The 22,828-nt window shown below is 44.4% G+C and overlaps 1 pseudogene; it reads left to right on the forward strand.

Moving 5' to 3' along the window:
• Nucleotides 1-1,728: 1,728 nt before the first annotated feature.
• On the forward strand, nucleotides 1,729-1,846 carry LOC126102185 (5S ribosomal RNA; annotated as a pseudogene).
• The last annotated feature ends 20,982 nt before the right edge of the window (nucleotides 1,847-22,828 follow it).

Below are 22,828 nucleotides of genomic sequence, written 5' to 3' on the forward strand. Positions count from 1 at the left end.
CCCCACATCTGTTGCCACCCCCCCCCCCCCCCCCGTTCCATCACATTATCACCAACTCTAGCTAAACTGTAGAATGAAAGGCAACTCTACCTAAACTGTAGAATGAAAGGCTTTTCTTGGAACACTTTTATTTCTAACATAATGAAAGAGGAATAATATTTAGTTTGTGTGTGTGTGTGTGTGTGTGTGTGTGTGTGTGTGTGTGTGTGTGTTTAGAATGAATGTCGAGGGAATTCGTGGTGCATCGCGAGTGCTACTCACAACTGCTTCTCAGAAAAGAAAGCTAACTATCCACAGTGAGGATAGACACTCGTTACAAAACACACTTCCCCTGCATTACTCCTCTTCATTGCGGCACTTGCTGGAGTTGCACACTGCAACCTCATTTAAAATCAACCAAGTTAGAATGTGTGCACTGTACTTAATCTTCGTAAATCACTTGATTGCTGCACTCCTTACTTCTGAATTGGCAAAAACTGGAAGACTTCAGGCTGGTAATTCTTTGTATCTGACCATAACCATTAATAGTAATAATAATAATAATAATAATAATAATAACAATAATACTCTGTACAACACTACAGTAGCCCTTATGCTGTCTCGCCCGCACCTCGTGGCCGTGCGGTAGCGTTCTCGCTTCCCACGCCCGGGTTCCCGGGTTCGATTCGCGGCGGGGTCAGGGATTTTCTCTGCCTCGTGATGGCTGGGTGTTGTGTGCTGTCCTTGGGTTAGTTAGGTTTAAGTAGTTCTAAGTTCTAGGGGACTGATGACCATAGATGTTAAGTCCCATAGTGCTCAGAGCCATTTGAACCATTTTTATGCTGTGTCGTCCTGTCAATTAATTCATGTATTTCTTTCGAAGCAAGTAACTAAGCAATTTCTGGTCTGCTACAGGTACTCTGTACATTTTGGAGAAGACGTTTTCTCGACATATTTAGCATTTGTCAGGTATGTGTCTCACGTTTATCGTCAGCGATGAACGGGACAAGCACATCATACGTGTGTAGATGGTAGACTATGTGAGGAACCTGTAACCTCCACCGCATTAATGTTACTAATTGAGATAAAGTAATTATTGATAACCTATACAAACAGTATCAGAGTCTTACAAAATTGCGATAATAGTAATGACCTTTTGAAAATAATTTAGTTTCGTGACCGAAATAGAATCGAATCGTTCAGTTTTTACCCGTCAGAAAATTTCATTTTACCCCTCATGGGGTAAATACCCCACTTGGAAACCACTGCTCTAGAAGAATTGCTGCACAGCTTGCTATTCCACAAACATATGTGATGTGCACAGTACGTGAGCAGAGCCTGCGTCAGTATCGTCGGCACGGTGTGAAACATCTGCATGTAGGAGATGATTCGAAACGAAACGAATCCTGTCAATGGAGCATTGCCAATGAACGCAGTATTCCACGTATTCTGGTCATTGATGTATCAATATTTATCCGCAACGGCAGCATGCACATCTCTCACGTGTGGGCAGATCAAAATATACGCGCTACTGTGAACATGTGGTATTAATCATGTGGTACTAACGGTATTGATCACCATCGGCGCAGTTGTTTTAAAAAAGCGTCCTATTGAAGTACAGTATCTTGATCTGCTTCAAGTTGTGTTAACGGAATACTTCAAGGTCATTCCTTTGGCAAAACACGAAATGGTGTGTACTTTCAGCACGGCGCAGCTCCTCCAGATTCCGTGCAGCCAATGACACAATACGCCAACGGCCTTGCCGCAGTGGCAACACCGGTTTCCGTCAGATCACCGAAGTTAAGCGCTGTCGGGCTGGTCTAGCACTTGGATGGGTAACCATCCGGTCTGACAAGCGCTGTTGGCAAGCGGGGTGCAATCAGCCTTTGTGAGGCGAACTGAGGAGCTACTTGATTGAGAAGTAGCGGCTCCGGTCTCGGAAACTGACATACGGTCGGGGGAGCGGTGTGCTGACCACATGCCCCTCCATATCCGCATCCAGTGACGCCTCTGAGCTGAGGATGACACGGCGGTCGGTCAGTACCGTTGGGCCTTCATGGCCTGTTCGGGAGGAGTTCAGTTTTTTAGCTTTTAGTGACACAGTATCTCACTGAAATGTATCATAGGCGTCGGATCAGTCGTCATGGAGTCATTTCATGGTCGCAGAAGTCATCCGATCTTCTTCCGTTAGATTACCGTTGGTAGTGTTGGATAAAGAGTGAAGTCTACGAGCGCAGAGTGGACATAAAGGTGGAACCTGTCACTCGTATTATACATGCATGCGATGCAGTAAAGGACCGCACCAATGAGCTCAAAAATGGTTCAAATGGCTCTGAGCACTATGGGACTCAACGTCTTAGGTCATAAGTCCCCTAGAACTTAGAACTACTTAAACCTAACTAACCTAAGGACATCACACACACCCATGCCCGAGGCAGGATTCGAACCTGCGACCGGTGCGGTCGCGCGGCTCCAGACTGAAGCGCCTAGAACCGCTCGACCACACTGGCCGGCCCAATGAGCTCAGATCTGCTACACAGCAGCTGTATACAAGAACTGCAAAACGCATATCAGTTGTCGCTGGACTGTTTGAACATCTTTTGTGAGGTAATGTACACAGTTAAACAAAACATTAGATCACAATGCTTCATTTACTATTACCTGCATTTGTCCTGTTCCCCATTGTTTTCAAGTAGTTTCCTCGGAAACTGTTATGGACAGGACGTAAGTTCATACGATGGTTTTTATTCTGAACCACTAATACTCTCACCCCTTAAAGCATGTGCGTTTCCTCCTGACTCATTCTGTATAATTTTGACCCTGAATGTTTTGGACAAAGATGGTCCGTTCATCTGTGTTCCTTAGCAAGTAGAGTTAACGGATTACATAAAGAAGATTCCAAGCAGAACTGAACGATTTGTCACGGAATTTGTTCCTTCAGCACGAGAGTGTCAAAGAAATGTTCTTACAACCACTAAATGGAGACGATATAAGAGGGTAGTTGTGCAATGCAGAACTACTCTCATAAGTGCAGTGGTTCCGCTATGAAGCAAGAAACATACAACGTCCGCCGTGCTAGATTCATCATAACGACCACGAAAGTAAAATTAGAAAAATCTGAGTAGGAACAGTCTTCCTTCCAACGTACAGTAGTAGCATTAATTCTGGACACTTCGTTGAAATTTTCAGTCATTTTAACATCACGAGATGTCAGTCAGTAAGTTTTGATATGCTTCATTAATAAATTATGCTTTCATTTTTTATTTATGATACATCTTACTGAATATTTATCTTTTTAGAGAATGTGATGTTATTTTTATTAAAAATGAATAAAAAGACGTAACTGACAGCGATTAAAAATGTCACTCTTTTACCTGCTTGTGCAGTTGTTTCTTATTTGTTCTGTCGCGACAAATCAACCAATGGAAGCGTGTTATTATTGCTTTATCTAGTGAGAAGAAGCGTTCTGAAAATCGTTGTAACTTCAGTAGTGCAATACATCGTTGTTGTTGAAGTGTAAGATTTCTTTAATGTGAACTAAGTTGAGACGGATGACACATTGAAAACGAAATCTCCTGTACCAAAACGTGCTGACCGTCACCAGGTAAACAGCGTAAGGCAGTAACATTCCGTGAAGAAGATTATAGGTATGCAGAAAAAAAACAGGAAAAGGGTTGGATGGAGGTGCTACAAAATCGGGTATGAGGAAAGTTTGCAACTTGTATGCAGGAACTGGGTCAATAAAAACCGCTCCAAGAACCGGCAGAAAACCGATATTGACCGATGAAGGCTGTCGTAGAATCTTCCGTCTTTCTCTGGAAGATCGGCAACGTACGGCAAAAGACATAAATGCCATCTTCAGGGGGTTGAATGTTTCTGATCGAACCATGAGACAGAAACTTTGGCGAAAATTATGTGCAAGCGAGGACTGCAAGGAAGAAGCCTTATCCTAAGAAACGTGTGCAATGGCCATCAGCACACTGGGAATGGACGCAAGTAGATTGGGCTAAGGTCATTTGGAGTGACGAGACTAAGATCAGTTAGGAAAAGTGACGATCGATGGGACTACAATGTCAAAAATCTACGGATACCAGTCACTGAATGCTGACCCCTATTTTGACTGGACCAGAGATGGAAATCTTCCTACAGGACTGTCAGGGAGCCTGAAGATGGCGTAATGTATCGTCGAAACCGGTTGCTCAGTAAAATAACAATTGGAAAATTAGACAGCTGAATGGTGTTTTGATTCTACATTCTGTACTGAACAGTCTAGGTCCCGCAACCATCTCTATAAAGATGGACGTACAGGGACTATGATCAGTTCGTTCGTTGTCGACCAGGCGAAGACTTACCGCCTCTGTACACCACCGTCAGTATGAAGTGTTTGTTATATCCCATCAGCGTCATGGTGTGGACCTGCATGGCAAGCCATGGCGTTGAACGTCTGTTAGTGTTGCAGGACAACATTACCGCAAAAAAATACCAGGACGAAATCTTAGTGTTGAAATTGCTGCCCTCTATCCGCGATTTGTTTGAAGATAACAACCGTCAGCGCATCTTTCAGCAAGGCAGTGCGCCATGTCATACAGCGAAAATCAATAAGAAATGGTTCGATGACCATCAGATTAGTGTGCTGCCTTGGTCTGACGACACCCCCGACCTGAACCCATTTGAAAACTCGTGGTTCGCAACGAAATCCCAGTAACAAGAGGGAGCTCATGGAGGTCATCCTCAATTCGTGGTTCAGAGTGATCAGACCAGAAGATCTTCGACATCTGGTGGACTCGATACCGTGCTGAGTCGAGGCAGTGATCATACACTCCTGGAAATTGAAATAAGAACACCGTGAATTCATCGTCCCAGGAAGGGGAAACTTTATTGACACATTCATGGGGTCAGATACATCACATGATCACACTGACAGAACCACAGGCACATAGACACAGGCAACAGAGCATGCACAATGTCGGCACTAGTACAGTGTATATCCACCTTTCGCAGCAATGCAGGCTGCTATTCTCCCATGGAGACGATCGTAGAGATGCTGGATGTAGTCCTGTGGAACGGCTTGCCATGCCATTTCCACCTGGCGCCTCAGTTGGACCAGCGTTCGTGCTGGACGTGCAGACCGCGTGAGACGACGCTTCATCCAGTCCCAAACATGCTCAATGGGGGACAGATCCGGAGATCTTGCTGGCCAGGGTAGTTGACTTACACCTTCTAGAGCACGTTGGGTGGCACGGGATACATGCGGACGTGCATTGTCCTGTTGGAACAGCAAGTTCCCTTGCCGGTCTAGGAATGGTAGAACGATGGGTTCGATGACGGTTTGGATATACCGTGCACTATTCAGTGTCCCCTCGACGATCACCATTGGTGTACAGCCTGTGTAGGAGATCGCTCCCCACACCATGATGCCGGGTGTTGGCCCTGTGTGCCTCGGTCGTATGCAGTCCTGATTGTGGCGCTCACCTGCACGGCGCCAAACACGCATACGACCATCATTGGCACCAAGGCAGAAGCGACTCTCATCGCTGAAGACGACACGTCTCCATTCGTCCCTCCATTCACGCCTGTCGCGACACCACTGGAGGCGAGCTGCACGATGTTGGGGCGTGAGCGGAAGACGGCCTAACGGTGTGCGGGACCGTAGCCCAGCTTCATGGAGACGGTTGCGAATGGTCCTCGCCGATACCCCAGGAGCAACAGTGTCCCTAATTTGCTGGGAAGTGGCGGTGCGGTCCCCTACGGCACTGCGTAGGATCCTACGGTCTTGGCGTGCATCCGTGCGTCGCTGCGGTCCGGTCCCAGGTCGACGGGCACGTGCACCTTCCGCCGACCACTGGCGACAACATCGATGTACTGTGGAGACCTCACGCCCCACGTGTTGAGCAATTCGGCGGTACGTCCACCCGGCCTCCCGCATGCCCACTATACGCCCTCGCTCAAAGTCCGTCAACTGCACATACGGCTCACGTCCACGCTGTCGCGGCATGCTACCAGTGTTAAAGACTGCGATGGAGCTCCGTATGCCACGGCAAACTGGCTGACACTGACGGCGGCGGTGCACAAATGCTGCGCAGCTAGCGCCATTCGACGGCCAACACCGCGGTTCCTGGTGTGTCCGCTGTGCCGTGCGTGTGATCATTGCTTGTACAGCCCTCTCGCAGTGTCCGGAGCAAGTATGGTGGGTCTGACACACCGGTGTCAATGTGTTCTTTTTTCCATTTCCAGGAGTGTAATTAGATATCCTACGTAATACTAAGAAATAATTGCAATAACGCTGTGTCAAGCAGTGTGTAACTTTATGAAATTGATGGGTTGTGAGTAATTTGTTTCGTTTTTCTTAAAACTATTAATTAAATTTTTATATTTGAACTTTAATTTTCAAGTACTGGACATTAAGCCCTGTTTTCTGAAAATTTTTAGTGAATTATAGTGTATATTTCCAGTAATATAAACTCCTGAATGCGATGTTCAATGAATGTCTACAAAGTGTCCAGAATTAATGGCACTACTGTAGTACCGACAAATGTAACAGGAAAAGGTGGTTGGGGTGGGGGTGGGGGGGAGGGGGGAGAGGGAATTATTCTGTAACACAGTGTAGAGACTTAGGTAGATTTCTGTGACTCAGGTTTTGATCAGGCTGCTGGCTGCCTCCATGTAGAGTGTAGACTTTCTTTGCTGCTGCCTTAGGAAGCGGAGCATGGTAGGTCCCTCGCAGCGGCCGCCTTTTACCACCGGGAAATATCGCCGGCACTTATTTCACAGCAGTCTGTGTACACCCGCTGCCGTCCTGGAGCAACCGGAACGATGGAGAATCCCTGTCCCTTCCGGTATTGAACCCGCGACCTCTAGCCCTCTGCTCGCTCGGCCTCCATAGCCACAGAGACGTCGACGTAACCGTTAGTATTTCAGATGCCTCCTAACCGATTACAAAATTATGAACATTAGTATTGCACAAAGGCTGGATTGGTCGCTAACCAAGAGGTCGTGCTACAAAAATAGAATGAGTTTAACGGGTATTAATATTGTACTGGGTTGGTGTATACATTTGTAGCATTTTTCCATAAGTTTAATAAACACTACAGATACACATAATAGAGACTTAAATCATCAATAATATATTCTCGTCCACTATTACAACAGTCCTCCAACGCTGGGATAACTTTTCGTTTCCGCGATTGTATCTATCACGTGGTTTTGAGGCATCTTCGGAACGCATTTTCATCCTGGAAGGAAGTTTCTTGAAGGTTGTTCGACAGAAAGCGGAAAAGGTGAAAATCTGAGGACGCAGAATCAGGTGAGTAAGGTGGCTGTGGAATGACTTCCCAAGCAAATTCCTATATAGTGATTTTTGTCAATCTACCAGAATGCAGGCGGGCGTTATGGTGGAGTAGTATCACTTCACGCAGGATTCCTGGTAGTCGTTCTCGGACTGTACCTGCAAGACATCTTAGCTGCGGACAACAAATGTCAGCGCCTCGGGGAAGCAGTTCGTTGTGGATGCGCGCAGATCTTTGAACGGCAAGTTGCTGCCTTATTTGGGCTCAACCATTCCTTTTATTTCCTTATCTCAACATAAGGACACCATTTCACGTTACCACTAACGATACAGGATGGGAACGCTCTGTGTTGCTCAAGAGCCAGCTGATGACGAGCACGCAGTTACGCACGATGACCAGCCGCTAATTTTTGCGAATTTTGCGGTACCCAGACAACTGATTGTTAAACCTTTCACACGTCATGCAAATGTCGCGCTCTCGAGTACGCTGACATGGATCATTGTGGATTAATGTGTTTCAACAATCTTCATCAAACGTCGAACGTCTTCCCGTACGTAGAGAGTCACTGATGTCATAACGATCCTCCTTAAAACAAGAAAACAATTTTCTTGCCGTGCTCGGTCCAGTGGCATTATACCCATACACGGTGCAAAAGTTTCTGCCTGCTTCTGTTGCTGTCAGCCCTCTATTGAACTCAAACAACGGGATACATCGCAAATGTTCCGATTTCTCCATTTGGCGCTCCATTTTCTAGCGTCCACAGCTCCACTCTCTATCTCCAAATGATAAAATGGTAACATGTAAACTCAAATAACAAGTGAACAACAAATAAAAAATGACAATCGATAAATAAAGCCACAGCAACCGGAATAGCAACATGCAAAACAAATCCGCTAAGAACTTTTGCACCAACCTAATACTTTTGGAGCAAGACTTTTTGATTAGCGATCAGTCCAACCTTACTGTAGTACTACTGTTCATTTTCAACGCAACTTTATGTCGCAGTTGGGTTACAAGATTAGTGGTGACTGTCTGGAAGCCCGACATACTGTTCAAATATTTAGGGGTAATACAAGGAAGCCATATGAAATAGGACGATCATACAAATCGGTCTCATGTAACGTGAACGGATAGCTTAGATTTACTAGAAGAGTTCTTGCAATGTGCAGTACATCAGTAAAGGAAATCGTATAAGAGGCGCAAGAGCTAGCAGTTCTAGAACATCAGTAATTCACCCTCCCCACCCCACTCGCATATGTAAAACAGCATGTTTAAGGTTTACTGGAAGTCTTAATGGTCTCATTACCAAATAATGGATGAGTATAGTCTGGGTAATTTGAGCTCCGTTTTAAGAAAAGCTAGTTTTTCACAGATACTAAATTTTTATGACAGCAGTGACATCATATCTCCTGAATTAGGTGTCGCACAGTGACATAATTTTGCCTTTGCAGGAACATCCTGTGGTATATGTGGGTACTGACTGCAAAATGTGTTCGGAATCTAATTCGAAGGAAAGAAGTAATAAATAAGAACGGCATGCCTGGCGCTGAAGCTTTAATGTATGAACAGTGAACACGAAGCAACTGATAACCTCTTTCACCTTTCATTATTTTGTGGAGAGGTATCAGCGAGAAAGTGTTTCGAAAAGGTTTGAAATTACGTGGAAAGTTATTTGGAAGTGGTTAAATGCTTTCACTCGATGGATATAGTCTGGGTAACTTGTAGACCATGAATAAGCAGCTCCAAGACAGGTACACAGCTTCTTACTTTAATATTTGGCTTATTGTCCCAAACTTTTCACGGAAGATTACACCTCTTAATAAGTAGAGTACGACAGCATTTCATTTTTCTAAATTCAGTCAGTAATTACATGAAATATTGAAAATAAAACTTTTGTTGGCCCTGGAACACATTAGATGGACAACCTACAATTCGAAGTAGGTGACTATTGTAGCCATTTAGTAATTCAGATGCTCCAGACTTTGGAGTCTATCAAATATGACAGCACATACTGAACAAATTCAGAGACATGCTGTTAGACATATATAATCTGTGCAATAGTCTAACACAGGTGTTCGTGAAACTTAAATGAGAATGTGTGGAAGAAATGCATTGTGGTTCTCAAGAAATGCTTTTCCATCAATTGAGAGAATCTATATTTGAGGAAGAATGAGCGACCATCATGTTCCCATCATCACATATCTCGCCACAACATCATGATAACAGATTATGGCATATGCAGAAGCATGTAGACATTCTCTCTCGCTATCATGCTAGTGGAGTAGCACAGAGCATCGCTAGTATTTATTTCAAGGAGTAGGACAGGACATCGCAAATATTGATGCCAAAGAGTAGGACAGAACATCACTGTTATTGGTGCTAATAAGCAGTACAAAACATAACTAATATTGATGCCAAAGTGTAGGACAGAACATCGCTATTATTGGTGGCAATAATCTGGACAGATTATCGCTAATACTGGTGCCAAGGAGCAGGACAACATCGCTAATACTAACGCCAAAGAGTGAGACAGAACATTCCTAATATTGATGCCAAAGAGAAGAACAGAACATCGCTATTATTGGTGTTAGTGAGCAGGACAGAATATCCCTAATGCTGAGACCAAAGAGTAGGATGAAACATAACTAATACTGATGCCAAAGAGCAGGTGCTAATGAGTAGCATAGAACGTCGCTAAAATTGATGCCAAGGAGTAGGACATAACGTTGTTAATACTGATGCCCAAGAGCAAGACGAAATATTACCAATGCTGATGATTAGGGGTAAAATAGAAATCGCTATTATTGGTACTAATGAGTAGGACATACCATCACTAATACTGATGCCAAGGAGTAGGACAGAACATCACATAATAATGATGCTAAGGATTGGGACAGAACATCGCTAATATTGATGCCAAAGAGTAGAATGCTAATACTGACACGAAGTACCCTCTCCCACGCAGTGAACAGTATATTGTGGAATAGATCCCGACTGTGTAGAATAAAAAAAAGGTTAGCTGTTTCAGAATTCGGAAACTAAACATTTAAGGACAGATATTCTCTTAAAATTTTAATTTGCAGAAGCTAACCCCCCACCCGCATTGTTATTTTCGAAACATTTTTCTATCAATGCGAAAGAGTGGTGTCGCATAAAATACTATCTTTTGAGCAGTCCAACTAGAATAAAAACACCTTATCTTGAAGTAATAGCTCTGGCACTGCTGGTAATTATGGTAGTGGTTTACGATCATTCTAGGCACACGTCTAGGGTGTCCCAGAAGCAATGGTCAGTATCCAGGGATGTGACAGGAACGGTCGATCATTTGTATCAAAAAAAGTCTGGTAAACATAGTCTCTAAAATCCATACCTTTAGAGCTATGAGCACTTGCTCAGTAGAAGAGATGTTTCACAGTAGTGAAGATGAACAAGTGCCGATAGCTCTTAAGGTATACACTGTAGAGCCCTTGTTTCCAGGATCTTTATTTTTTTTCCTTGTTTTGGTCCATACAACCACTTATCAAAATACGAAAGCAAAGAGCTTGCAGTAGGAGAGATTTGTTTCACATTATCGAAGATGAAGTGCTCTTAGCTCTTAAGGCATGCATTTTAGAGCCCATGTTTATCAGACATTTTTGCTCCGAATGATCGTCCCTGTCATATCCCCGAATATTGACCACTCTTCCTGAGAAGCCTTTAGTGTACAATTGAAGAGCGGAAATTGAAAGTGATCTCAGTGCAATTTTTTTTTCAAAAATATGTTTTCAGTTCTCTTGTGTTCTCGGTAATCTGACGCATGTCTCTAGACTTGTTTTAAGTATCAGTTCGTGGAGAAAATGTTTCATTCATTCATTACTAGACCGTGCATCGCTTTTGCGCCAAGTAATGCTTCACTCAGGTGTTCGAAAAGTCAGTCCGATCCGTACAAATTATTTTTCTAATTTTAAAGATGCTGCTGAAACATTGCTGTGAGTGCAGGTGAGTAAGGTCTCCATTTGCAGTACGATAAAAGTGTCTCATACTCATCGGTATCAAGTAGCTTTTAAAAAGTCACGCTCTGAAATAGAATGAAAAAATGTCAATACATTCAAAACAAAAAAAGACCATGGAGATGTATGCCATGCCGCACTTCATCTGAAAGACCAGACAAGTTTATCAGTTGCAAATCAGACCATCTCTAATGACCTCGTTGTCGACGGGACGTTAAACATTAAATCTCCTCCTCCTCCTCCTCCTCCTGCAAATCAGAAAGACCTGCAGACGATGTTGCCATTTTTACTTCAACAGCACTGAGAGTTTTGCAATAAACTTTGCATTATCTGATCCCAAGAATCGAGTCGTTTAAAAAACAAAAGTCAATACTGAGATATTTTTTCATGACTTTCTTCTTCTTGTTGCGAGGGATCCTACAGCTGCCGCCGCATTCCGCATCTCTGTTGCCACACGCTTCGATCTCGGCATTCTTCCTCATTCTCTTTTATTCGTCTCCATTCCATTGCTTCTTGGATACCACTTAGCCGCACTTTCCGTGGTCTTCCTCTTCTTCTCCTTCCAGGAGGTTGCCATGAAGTTACTCTCCTGGGCCATCTGTCATCATCCATTTCTTTGATATGCCCAAACCATCCTAGCTGTCTTTTTTCTGTTCCACCCGTAATACTATAACGAATTTGTGTCCTTTCCCTTAATTCCTCATTTCATACGTGGTCAGGTCAGGAAATTTTACACGCTCTTTCCAAGTAGCTCATTTCTAAAGCTCCAAGTGTCTTTTTATTTCTTTCTGTGAGTTCCCAGTACTCACTCCCATAGCTTGTTTTTGGTTTCACGACGGATTTCTATAAATGCATTTTAACCTTTAAATTCATTTTTCAGGACCAAAGTACAGGATTTCATTTTTGGATAACCAGTCTTCCCTGCCTGATCCGTTATTGAATTTGCCTGTCACATCTTCTGCCATGTGTTAAAATACTGTCCAGGTACTTAAAATCTTTACACATTTTAACAAGATCAGCGTCAATGTCCAGTTTACTCCCCATCTCTCCGCAAGATAGATATTCCGTGTTCTCAAATTTTATTTTCAAACTCCTCTTTTTATACTTTTCCAACAACTTGCTAACCATCGTTTCCTGCAACGACCTCATCATCAGCAGGGAAAATTGGGTACATACCCTGGTTCTCTACTTCAATCGCCAAGTCCATGCACTTTCTACACCGCAGACCCAGTGCCTTGTGGAGACAGACAGTATCCTAGCTTCGGTCCTTTAGTTATTCTGAAGGCCTCTCTAGAAATATCTTTCTCCACTTTAATAACACACTGTGGGACTTGCATAAGTTTATGATACTTCTTATATAAATGTTTGCCACTTCCCCTGACCAGAGCACCTCGAGCAATAGCTTTAGTGGTACTGTGCCATATGCTTCCTCAAGATCTATGAAGACCAAATGAGTGCTTAGGTTCCTTTCCAATCTCGTCTCCATGATCTGCCTTTTCTAAAACCATTTTGTTCTTACACTTCATTTACAAACTTCTCTCTTTTTGATTTTAAAATCCTCCCGTACAGCCCGCTAATTTTGCTTGTGACACTTATGCCACGATAATTGCTACGCACTTTCTTTCTTCCTCTTATATGTATGGGACTTAGATACGCTAAGCTCCACTCTGCTGAAATTTCCTGTCCATACCAAATACATCTACACTCCTGGAAATGGAGAAAAGAACACATTGACACCGGTGTGTCAGACCCACCATACTTGCTCCGGACACTGCGAGAGGGCTGTACAAGCAATGATCACACGCACGGCACAGCGGACACACCAGGAACCGCGTTGTTGGCCGTCGAATGGCGCTAGCTGCGCAGCATTTGTGCACCGCCGCCGTCAGTGTCAGCCAGTTTGCCGTGGCATACGGAGCTCCATCGCAGTCTTTAACACTGGTAGCATGCCGCGACAGCGTGGACGTGAGCCGTATGTGCAGTTGACGGACTTTGAGCGAGGGCGTATAGTGGGCATGCGGGAGGCCGGGTGGACGTACCGCAGAATTGCTCAACACGTGGGGCGTGAGGTCTCCACAGTACATCGATGTTGTCGCCAGTGGTCGGCGGAAGGTGCACGTGCCCGTCGACCTGGGACCGGACCGCAGCGACGCACAGATGCACGCCAAGACCGTAGGATCCTACGCAGTGCCGTAGGGGACCGCACCGCCACTTCCCAGCAAATTAGGGACACTGTTGTTCCTGGGGTATCGGCGAGGACCATTCGCAACCGTCTCCATGAAGCTGGGCTACGGTCCCGCACACCGTTAGGCCGTCTTCCGCTCACGCCCCAACATCGTGCAGCCCGCCTCCAGTGGTGTCGCGACAGGCGTGAATGGAGGGACGAATGGAGACGTGTCGTCTTCAGCGATGAGAGTCGCTTCTGCCTTGGTGCCAATGATGGTCGTATGCGTGTTTGGCGCCGTGCAGGTGAGCGCCACAATCAGGACTGCATACGACCGAGGCACACAGGGCCAACACCCGGCATCATGGTGTGGGGAGCGATCTCCTACACTGGCCGTACACCACTGGTGATCGTCGAGGGGACACTGAATAGTGCACGGTACATCCAAACCGTCATCGAACCCATCGTTCTATCATTCCTAGACCGGCAAGGGAACTTGCTGTTCTAACAGGACAATGCACGTCCGCATGTATCCCGTGCCACCCAACGTGCTCTAGAAGGTGTAAGTCAACTACCCTGGCCAGCTAGATCTCCGGATCTGTCCCGCATTGAGCATGTTTGGGACTGGATGAAGCGTCGTCTCACGCGGTCTGCACGTCCAGCACGAACGCTGGTCCAACTGAGGCGCCAGGTGGAAATGGCATGGCAAGCTGTTCCACTGGACTACATCCAGCATCTCTACGATCGTCGCCATGGGAGAATAGCAGCCTGCGTTGCTGCGAAAGGTGGATATACACTGTACTAGTGCCGACATTGTGCATGCTCTGTTGCCTGTGTCTATGTGCCTGTGGTTCTGTCAGTGTGATCATGTGATGTATCTGACCCCAGGAATGTGTCAATAAAGTTTCCCCTTCCTGGGACAATGAATTCACGGTGTTCTTATTTCAATTTCCATGAGTGTATTAAATAAGTTGCTTAGATATTCATATAGAATGCTTCCGCCATACCTTACAAATTACATTATTACATTCCCAGACACTGGTGATTTCCCAATTTTCATTTGTGTAGATGCCTTCAGTACCTCTTTCGCAGATATTTTCTCTAGCTCTTCACGCTCCTGGTTCTACCGTATCTCCACTTTATTTCCTTAGACTCTGTCCTTCCTTCCTCTAGAAGCTTTTTAAAATACTGACATTACTTTAATTTTGTTATTATCTTGTAAAAAAATGTAAAGGCAATGAGAAATGGTTTTTGTTGTCTACAGTGCTTCTAGTTACAATATTTCTGTTGTATTTCTGAACTTGTACTACCACAAACAAGCAGTGCCTCTGTATTAGAAGGAACAACTTTCTTATTGGCACTTAGGATGAGACAGTTTCCTGGTACGGCACTCACAACAATCTTAATAAATTATTTCGTTTCTAATTTCTTTCATCATTTTTTTCCGTGGTGAGGTGGGCAGCGTAATTCTGTGGTATTAACGTATTGTCTTAGCTTTTTGCGTACAAATAAGTTATGAACAAAAAGAGACACTTTCGTTCGTATTCTCCTGACAAATGTGAGTTTTGCCATTTATAATATTATGCACTTTGACTCTTCCAGTGATACTGTGTGTTTATAAGCTGCCCTCAATGGGAAGGTTGGTTTGAACAGCACGGTGCTTTGCTAAGCGTGGTCCTATTGGAGGTCCTGCGGCCTTGCCTTTCTCCGACATTCGATTTAACTTAGTTATGGAGGGCTAACGCGGATTCCGAACCTCGGTGCAACCTGGCACATGCTAACACACAAATCGTCACCAAAGGCGAACGAAGCAGTAAGAGAGAGTCGCACCCACGAGGGATTTAAGCGCCAACTGTTGGTGTTGTAACCTCACCTTTACCCACTCAGCCACGTAAATGCATTCACTGACAAAAACAATCTAATACTTCTGGCAGATTTTAGAAAAAAAATTGTTGACCAAGTGCCAGTAGGACTCACTTACTGAGGGTTCCACCCCTACAAATTACGTATGCATATAGGTAGTCAATCCATCCCAGAATCGAGAGTTTACCATCAGAAACATGACTACAACTTACATTTTTTATTTGCATGCAGTAACATTTATCTCTTACGTTTTTGACAGACGATGAATGAAATGTAAGTTCTAATGTCGAAATGATATTTTTTATGTGATATAACTACAATTTAATAATTTTCAGATTTCTTTTGTGTAAGTGTACTGCGTAACTTTGCTTTTTGCCAAGTTCCATGATTTCAGATTAACGGGAAGGACCCTACAGGTTTTGGCGAATATGAAATTTTTTAACATTAATACCCGTATCTTTTCATTGCACTGACTTAGAAGCTTATATTTTTTCCATCGCCAAGGGATCAAGGAGCTTAGTGTGTGACATAAATTTCAGTTTGATACGTCTATCCGTTCCTCAGAAAAAGGGATTTTAACATACTGACAGAGAGACAAGACAGACGGACAGACAAAAGAGTGACCCTATAGGGGTTCCATTTCTGCCGACTGAGGTACGAAACACTAAAAAAATTATTTGGTTTAGTATATAATCGCACTTCTACTTTGTCAAATAATTACCGGTTACAGCACCTAGTACTACGCAATATTACATTCAAAAATATCACATGACTGAAATACCCTTTAGGAAACATTTAACAAAATATTTTCATATGTAATAGCTACAGTACGAAGTGCAATCTTGGGTTGTAGGCAGCCCCTTACCCCTGACGAGCAGACGTCAAACTCGCTTACTCGAGTAGGTGTGTTATTATACTAAATTACTTTGTGTTAAATGGACGCAACTTGCCGTCAGAACTGATAAAGGAACCCACTATGTATTCAGGTTTTTTTTTTTTTTTTATTAGTCTCAGTGTAACTGATTGCAGGATGGCCTCGTGATGGTAATTGTTACAGATAAAAGCAGTCATTTCATAACACAAAATTGCGATTACAGACTAAAGCACAGAAAAAAAGTTGTGCTAGCCGTTGTTCCAACCGGCAATACGTCGGGAATATGTCACAGACTTTAATGGAGAGTACATGTATGGTTTAAAGATAGATGCTTCGCGATACTGTTTTGCCGCTTTTAGTCACTCCATACCAACAAGAGTTAAACCTCAATCGATCGAAAATCCAAGCGGCACTCGATTGGTCATCCTAGGCTGTTTAGTCAGAATTATCGGGAATCCCTACCATCTTTAATCCTAAAAGGGACAAGTATCACCTTTTTTTGTGAATTCCTAAGGGACCAAACTGTTTAGGTCATCGGTCCCTAGACCTACACACTAGTTAAACTAACTTATGTTAAGACCAACACACTCACCCATGCCCAAGGGAGCATGGTCCGACCCCGGTAGCTGAGTTGTTAGCGCGACAGAATGTACATCCTAAGCGCCCGGGTTCTATTCCCGGCTGGGTCGGAGATTTTCTCCGCTCAAGGACTGGGTGTTGTATTGCCCTCATCATCATCATTTCATCTCCATCGACGCGCAAGTCGCCGAAGTGGCATCAAATCGGACTTGCATCCGGCGAACGGTCTACCCGACGGGAGGCCCTAGTCACACAACATTTACATTTACCATCACATGCACAGCCATCCTGGCTGCATGCAGACAAGTGCAAAGATTTCCATACCTCTGTGTTCTCTCCCGTCTTATCAACGAACGGTGTCCCCCAAATCTCTACCCGTCCTTAAAGCTCTTGTCTGAACAACGTGACATAAACACCGGCTCCCATCAGAGTGAAATCCTTTTCGTCCCATTCCGTCGTTCAGCCACTTTCTCGAAGTCCTTTTCAGTAGAAACAACCCGACTCTGGAAAAACCTCCCGCATTATATTAGAGAAATGATGTACATCTCCAGCTCCAGAAAATAGTGAATGACGTATCTGCTAAAGCAACAGTAACGATTACCATAGTACCTCTTCGCACCCGTTACCCTTGCACATCCTTCTTTCGAACCCCATCTTCCTCATTTCCCAGTATACTCAGCTGGTGCAGTCTCCTTACATTTCCTATCCTTAGAACTCACTACATGAGAAGAATCTATTTTGTATGTCTGTAAATTCTTTCTATACCTACCACAAACATTATTTTTATTATTGCCATTATTATTATTATTGTTATTATTTTTTATTAATGCGTTGAGCCTCTATGGATTGCGTGGTAACAACCAACATTACTGTAGTGCCCAGGTCTTGTTCTTGTACCAGTTTCGACTTCCTGCCAGTATCTTCTGAGCCCACCAACAAGTGCCTGTTTATGCTCTTCAGATAATGGTCCTGTCCATCTTTTGGACGCTGATGCCATTTTAAAACCTTGGTAGTTGTTCACCAATCTTCTAAATTTGTTCCTGTAAGGAATTTCTCTCTATTTATTATTATTATTATTATTATTATTATCGTTATCACTAATAGTGACAGTAGCAGCAGTAGAACAAATACAGCCACTTTACTAATTCATAATGAGCAGAAATTACTGATGTTGTCACTACAGACATTCAAACCATTTTATATTATTTGCCATATTAAAAATGTTATTTCTTAGGTAACTATGATGTAAAGAAAGTACGTACTGCATGTTAGAAATCGTGGTCCGATGTAAGAGAGTGCCTGGTGGCCCGGTCAGGTTAAATAAATAAAGAAGGACTGACTTCGTGGTACAATCTCCGGGTCGCTATTAATCACAGAGTCGAGTCTGGCACACATTTAAGACTCCATTGTTGACGCCGTCTAACTGCTGCCTCCACAATGTCCTTACAGAGTGCTGAGCAGCGGTTGCTAGGACTCTTTTTTTCCTCTGCCCGCCGCCCGGCTCTGTTATCAGTACGTTTGTTCGTTGGAGACCGCGGGATTTCCTCATTGTTTCCTGCACCGAGGCCACTGCTTCCGCCAGCCTACATTCCGCCGCCGCCGTGGAGTCAAACAACCGGCACGTGTTCGACTCACGCTGTCGTCGTACGCTGTAAAGGACACTCACAGGTATTGGACACCAATTTCACGCTTTTTGAATTCACTCATAACTTATTATTTGAACATGGAGTTCACCAGCCGTATTGCTGGACTCCTCAGCGCTGTTAGGTGCCCACCTGCTTTCGATCCTGTGAATTAACATTTTCGAGGAAACTGGGATCAAACACAAGAAAAAGTTAGCGGAATATCTTAAATTAAATTTTCCTTGAGACATTTAAGTCTCTAATTTATCTACGATAAGGCTGGAAGCTGAAGAAGTGAAATAAAATTTGTGCTGCGGCCGGGACTCGAAATCGGGTCTTCTTGCCTGGTAATAGTGACAATATAAGGGGAGATGTGAATTGGAGTTTGGGAGGGTATTTGACTTGGGTAGTTTGTGTAGCGATGTTGCCCATAATGCTGTGGTGATGTAATGGTCATCATCTCTGCCTATTGAACAACATGACCTGGTTTCGAGTCCCGGCCGCAGTACAAATTTTAGTTCACTTCTCCACCTTCCAACGTTATCGTAGATAAATTAGAGCCTTAAATGTCTCAGGGAAAATTTAATTTAAGATCTATACGATCACATGTAGTACAGCACTTCCCCATTCCGTCCAATGCTTGGGGTGCTATTCCAATGTCGGAGAGCCCTGGTAATAGTGACAATATGAGGGGAGGTGTTAACTGGAGTTGGTGTTGGGGAGGGTATTTGACTTGAGTAGTTCGTGCAGCTATATTTCACCTAAGGCTGTGGTGGTGTAATGGTCAGCATCTCTGCCTTGTAAGCAAGAAGACGCGGGTTCGAGTCCCAGCCGCAGCACAAATTTTAGTTCACTTCTTCAGCTTCCAACGGTCCCGTTAGCGGAATAGGTTCCACAGGCACTGTTTATGCTTGTTTAAAGAGTTCACGGAGAAGCCAGGCAGCAGGAGACTGGTAACACCTAAGAGTTACCTATGTTTACGATTTTGGCATAGTAGGTGAGCCCCCATCCCCCTCCCATCAGTGGCTTCTCAAATCCACAACTCGCGTATATCTTCTTCTCTTGTTGTCGTTTATTTTCAAAGGTTGCAAGTCTATAGCTTCATATAATCTTTTACGTGCTTTCATCTACATCATACTCCGCAAGCCACCTAATGGTGTGTGGCGGAGGGTACTTTTGGTACCGCTATCTGATACCTCCAGCCCTGCTCCACTCGCGAATAGTCCGTGGGAAGAATAATTGTCGGTAAGCCTCTGTATTGATTCTAATTTCCCGGATTTTCTCCTCGTGGCCAATACGCGAGATGTATGTGGGGAGAAGTAATATGTTGTCTGACTCCTCCTGAAAAGTGCTGTCCCGAAATTTCAATAGTAAATCTCTCCGTGATGCACAACGTCTCTCTTGAAACGTCTGCCAGTGGAGTTTGTTTAGCATCTCCGTAACGCTCTCTCGCTAGCTAAACGATCCCGTGACGAAACGCACCGCTCTTCGTTGGATCTTCTCTATCTCCTCTATCAGTCCTACCTGATAGGGATCCCAGACAGATGAACAACACTCAAGGATCGAGCGAACAAGCGCCTTATAAGCCACTACTTTCGTGGATGAGTTACATTTCCTTAAGATTCTTCCGATGAATCTGAGTCTTGTGTCTGCTTTTCCCACTATTTGTTTTATATGGTCATTCCACTTACGGTCGCTCTGAATAGTTACGCCTAGATATTTTACGGCAGACGCTGTCTCCAGCTGTTTGTCATCAATAGCGTAGCTGTACAGTAGTGGATTTCTTTTCCTATGCATGCACAATATGTTACATTCTTTTACGCTCAGGGTCAACTGCCAGAGTCTGCACCATTCATCAGTTCTCTGCAGGTCGTTCTGCAAATTCTTACTATCTTTTGGCGTTGCTGCTTTGGCATAAATAACTGCATCATCTGCGAATAGCCATCAATTCTCTGCAGGTCGTTCTGCAAATTCTTACTATCTTCTGGCGTTGCTGCTTTGGTATAAATAACTGCATCATCTGCGAATAGCCTTAAAGAGCATCCGACGCTTTCTATTAGATCATTTATATACAGGGTGAGTCACCTAACATTACCGCTGGATATATTTCGTAAACCACATCAAATACTGACGAATCGATTCCACTGACCGAATGTGAGGAGAGGGGCTAGTGTAACTGGTTAATACAAACCATAAAAAAATGCACGGAAGTATGTTTTTTAACACAAACCCACGTTTTTTTAAATGGAACCCCGTTAGTTTTGTTAGCACATCTGAACATATAAACAAATACGTAATCAGTGCCGTTTGTTGCATTGTAAAATGTTGATTACATCCGGAGATATTTTAACCTAAAGTTGACGCTTGAGCACCACTCCTCCGCTGTTCGATCGTGTGTATCGGAGAGCACCGAATTACGTAGGGATCCAAAGGGAACGGTGATGGACCTTAGATACAGAAGAGACTGGAACAGCACATTACGTCCACATCTTTTTATTGGTCTTTTTCACTGACGCACATGTACATTACCATGAGGGGTGAGGTACACGTACACACGTGGTTTCCGTTTTCAATTACGGAGTGGAATAGAGTGTGCCCTGACATGTCAGGCCAATAGATGTTCAATGTGGTGGCCATCATTTGCTGCACACAATTGCAATCTCTGGCATAATGAATGTCTTACACGCCGCAGCACATCTGGTGTAATGTCGCCGCAGGCTGCCACAATACGTTGTTTCATATCCTCTGGGGTTGTAGGCACATAACGGTACACATTCTCCTTTAACGTACCCCACAGAAAGAAGTCCACAGGTGTAAGACCAGGAGAACGGGCTGGCCAATTTATGCGTCCTCCACGTCCTATGAAACGCCCGTCGAACATCCTGTCAAGGGTCAGCCTAGTGTTAATTGCGGAATATGCAGGTGCACCATCATGCTGATACCACATACGTCGACGCGTTTCCAGTGGGACATTTTCGAGCAACGTTGGCAGATCGTTCTGTAGAAACGCGATGTATGTTGCAGCTGTTTGGGCCCCTGCAATGAAGTGAGGACCAATGAGGTGGTCGCCAATGATTCCGCACCATACATTTACAGTCCACGGTCGCTGTCGCTCTACCTGTCAGCCAGCGAGGATTGTCCACGGACCAGTAATGCATGTTCCGTAGATTCACTGCCCCGTGGTTTGTGAAACCCGCTTCATCGGTAAACAGGTAGAACTGCAACGCATTCTCTGTTAATGCCCATTGACAGAATTGCTCTCGATGATTAAAGTCATCACCATGTAATTGCTGATGTAGCGACACTACTTTGACTCAGTCCACCGTCTCTCGCAATGTCCCGTGTACTCGTGTGGGTTCATGGCAACAGCAGCTAGCACACCAACTGCACCCGCTTCTCCTGTGACGGGCCTGTTACGGACCCGTTTGCGTGCTACGACCATACCTGTTGCATACAGTTGGCAGTAGATGTTTTGCAATGTGCGGCACGTTGGATGTTCTCTGTCCGGGTACCGTTCTGCATACACCCTGCAGGCTTCAGCTGCATTTCGTCGGCACTCGCCATAGATGAGTATCATCTCCGCCTTTTCAGAGTTCGAATACACCATGGTCACAGTTCCTACAAGACTACACTATCACAGACGTCTGGTAACACGGTGTACTACAGTTGGTCTGCGTGCGGAGACGAATGCAGAATAACAATAGCAGCAAGCGCTACATGCGGACACTGCGACAACTAGACCAAACCACAACAGTGCACTACAGCCACACTCGTAAACACGGTCGTCATCGTAAACATGTCCCTGCAGATGCTGCTCGCCGACCATGACCCGTAATTGTTACACCCCGCAACTGAACGAAAAAAAATGGTTCAAATGGCTCTGAGCACTATGGGACTTAACATCTGTGGTTAGAACTACTTAAACCTAACTTACCTAAGGACAACACACACATCCATGCCCGAGGCAGGATTCGAACCTGCGACCGTAGCAGTCGGGCGGTTCCGGACTGCGCGCCTAGAACCGCGAGACCACCGCGGCCGGCCCGCAACTGAACGTCGGAGGTTTCAAGCGTCAACTTAAGGTTACAATATCTCCGGATGTAACTAACATTTTACAATGCAACAAACGGCACCGATTACGTATTTGTTTATATGTTCAGATGTGCTAACAAAACTAACGTGGTTCCATTTTAAAAAAACGTAGGTTTGTGTTAAAAACATACTTCCGTGCATTTTTGTATGGTTTGTATTAAACAATTACACTCGCCCCTCTCCTCATGTTCGGTCTGTGGAATCGGTTCGTCAGTATTTGATGTGGTTTACGAAATATATCCAGCGGTAACGTTAGGTGACTCACCCTGTATATTGTGAACAGCAACGGTCCTATCACACTTCCCTGTGGTACTCCGGTTATTACCTTTACCTCTGTCGATTTAGTTCCGTTAAGAGCCATGTGTTGAGTTCTATCTGCA

This window comes from Schistocerca cancellata, chromosome 9 (assembly GCF_023864275.1).
Source record: "Schistocerca cancellata isolate TAMUIC-IGC-003103 chromosome 9, iqSchCanc2.1, whole genome shotgun sequence".
Classification (NCBI taxonomy): Eukaryota; Metazoa; Arthropoda; class Insecta; order Orthoptera; family Acrididae; genus Schistocerca; species Schistocerca cancellata.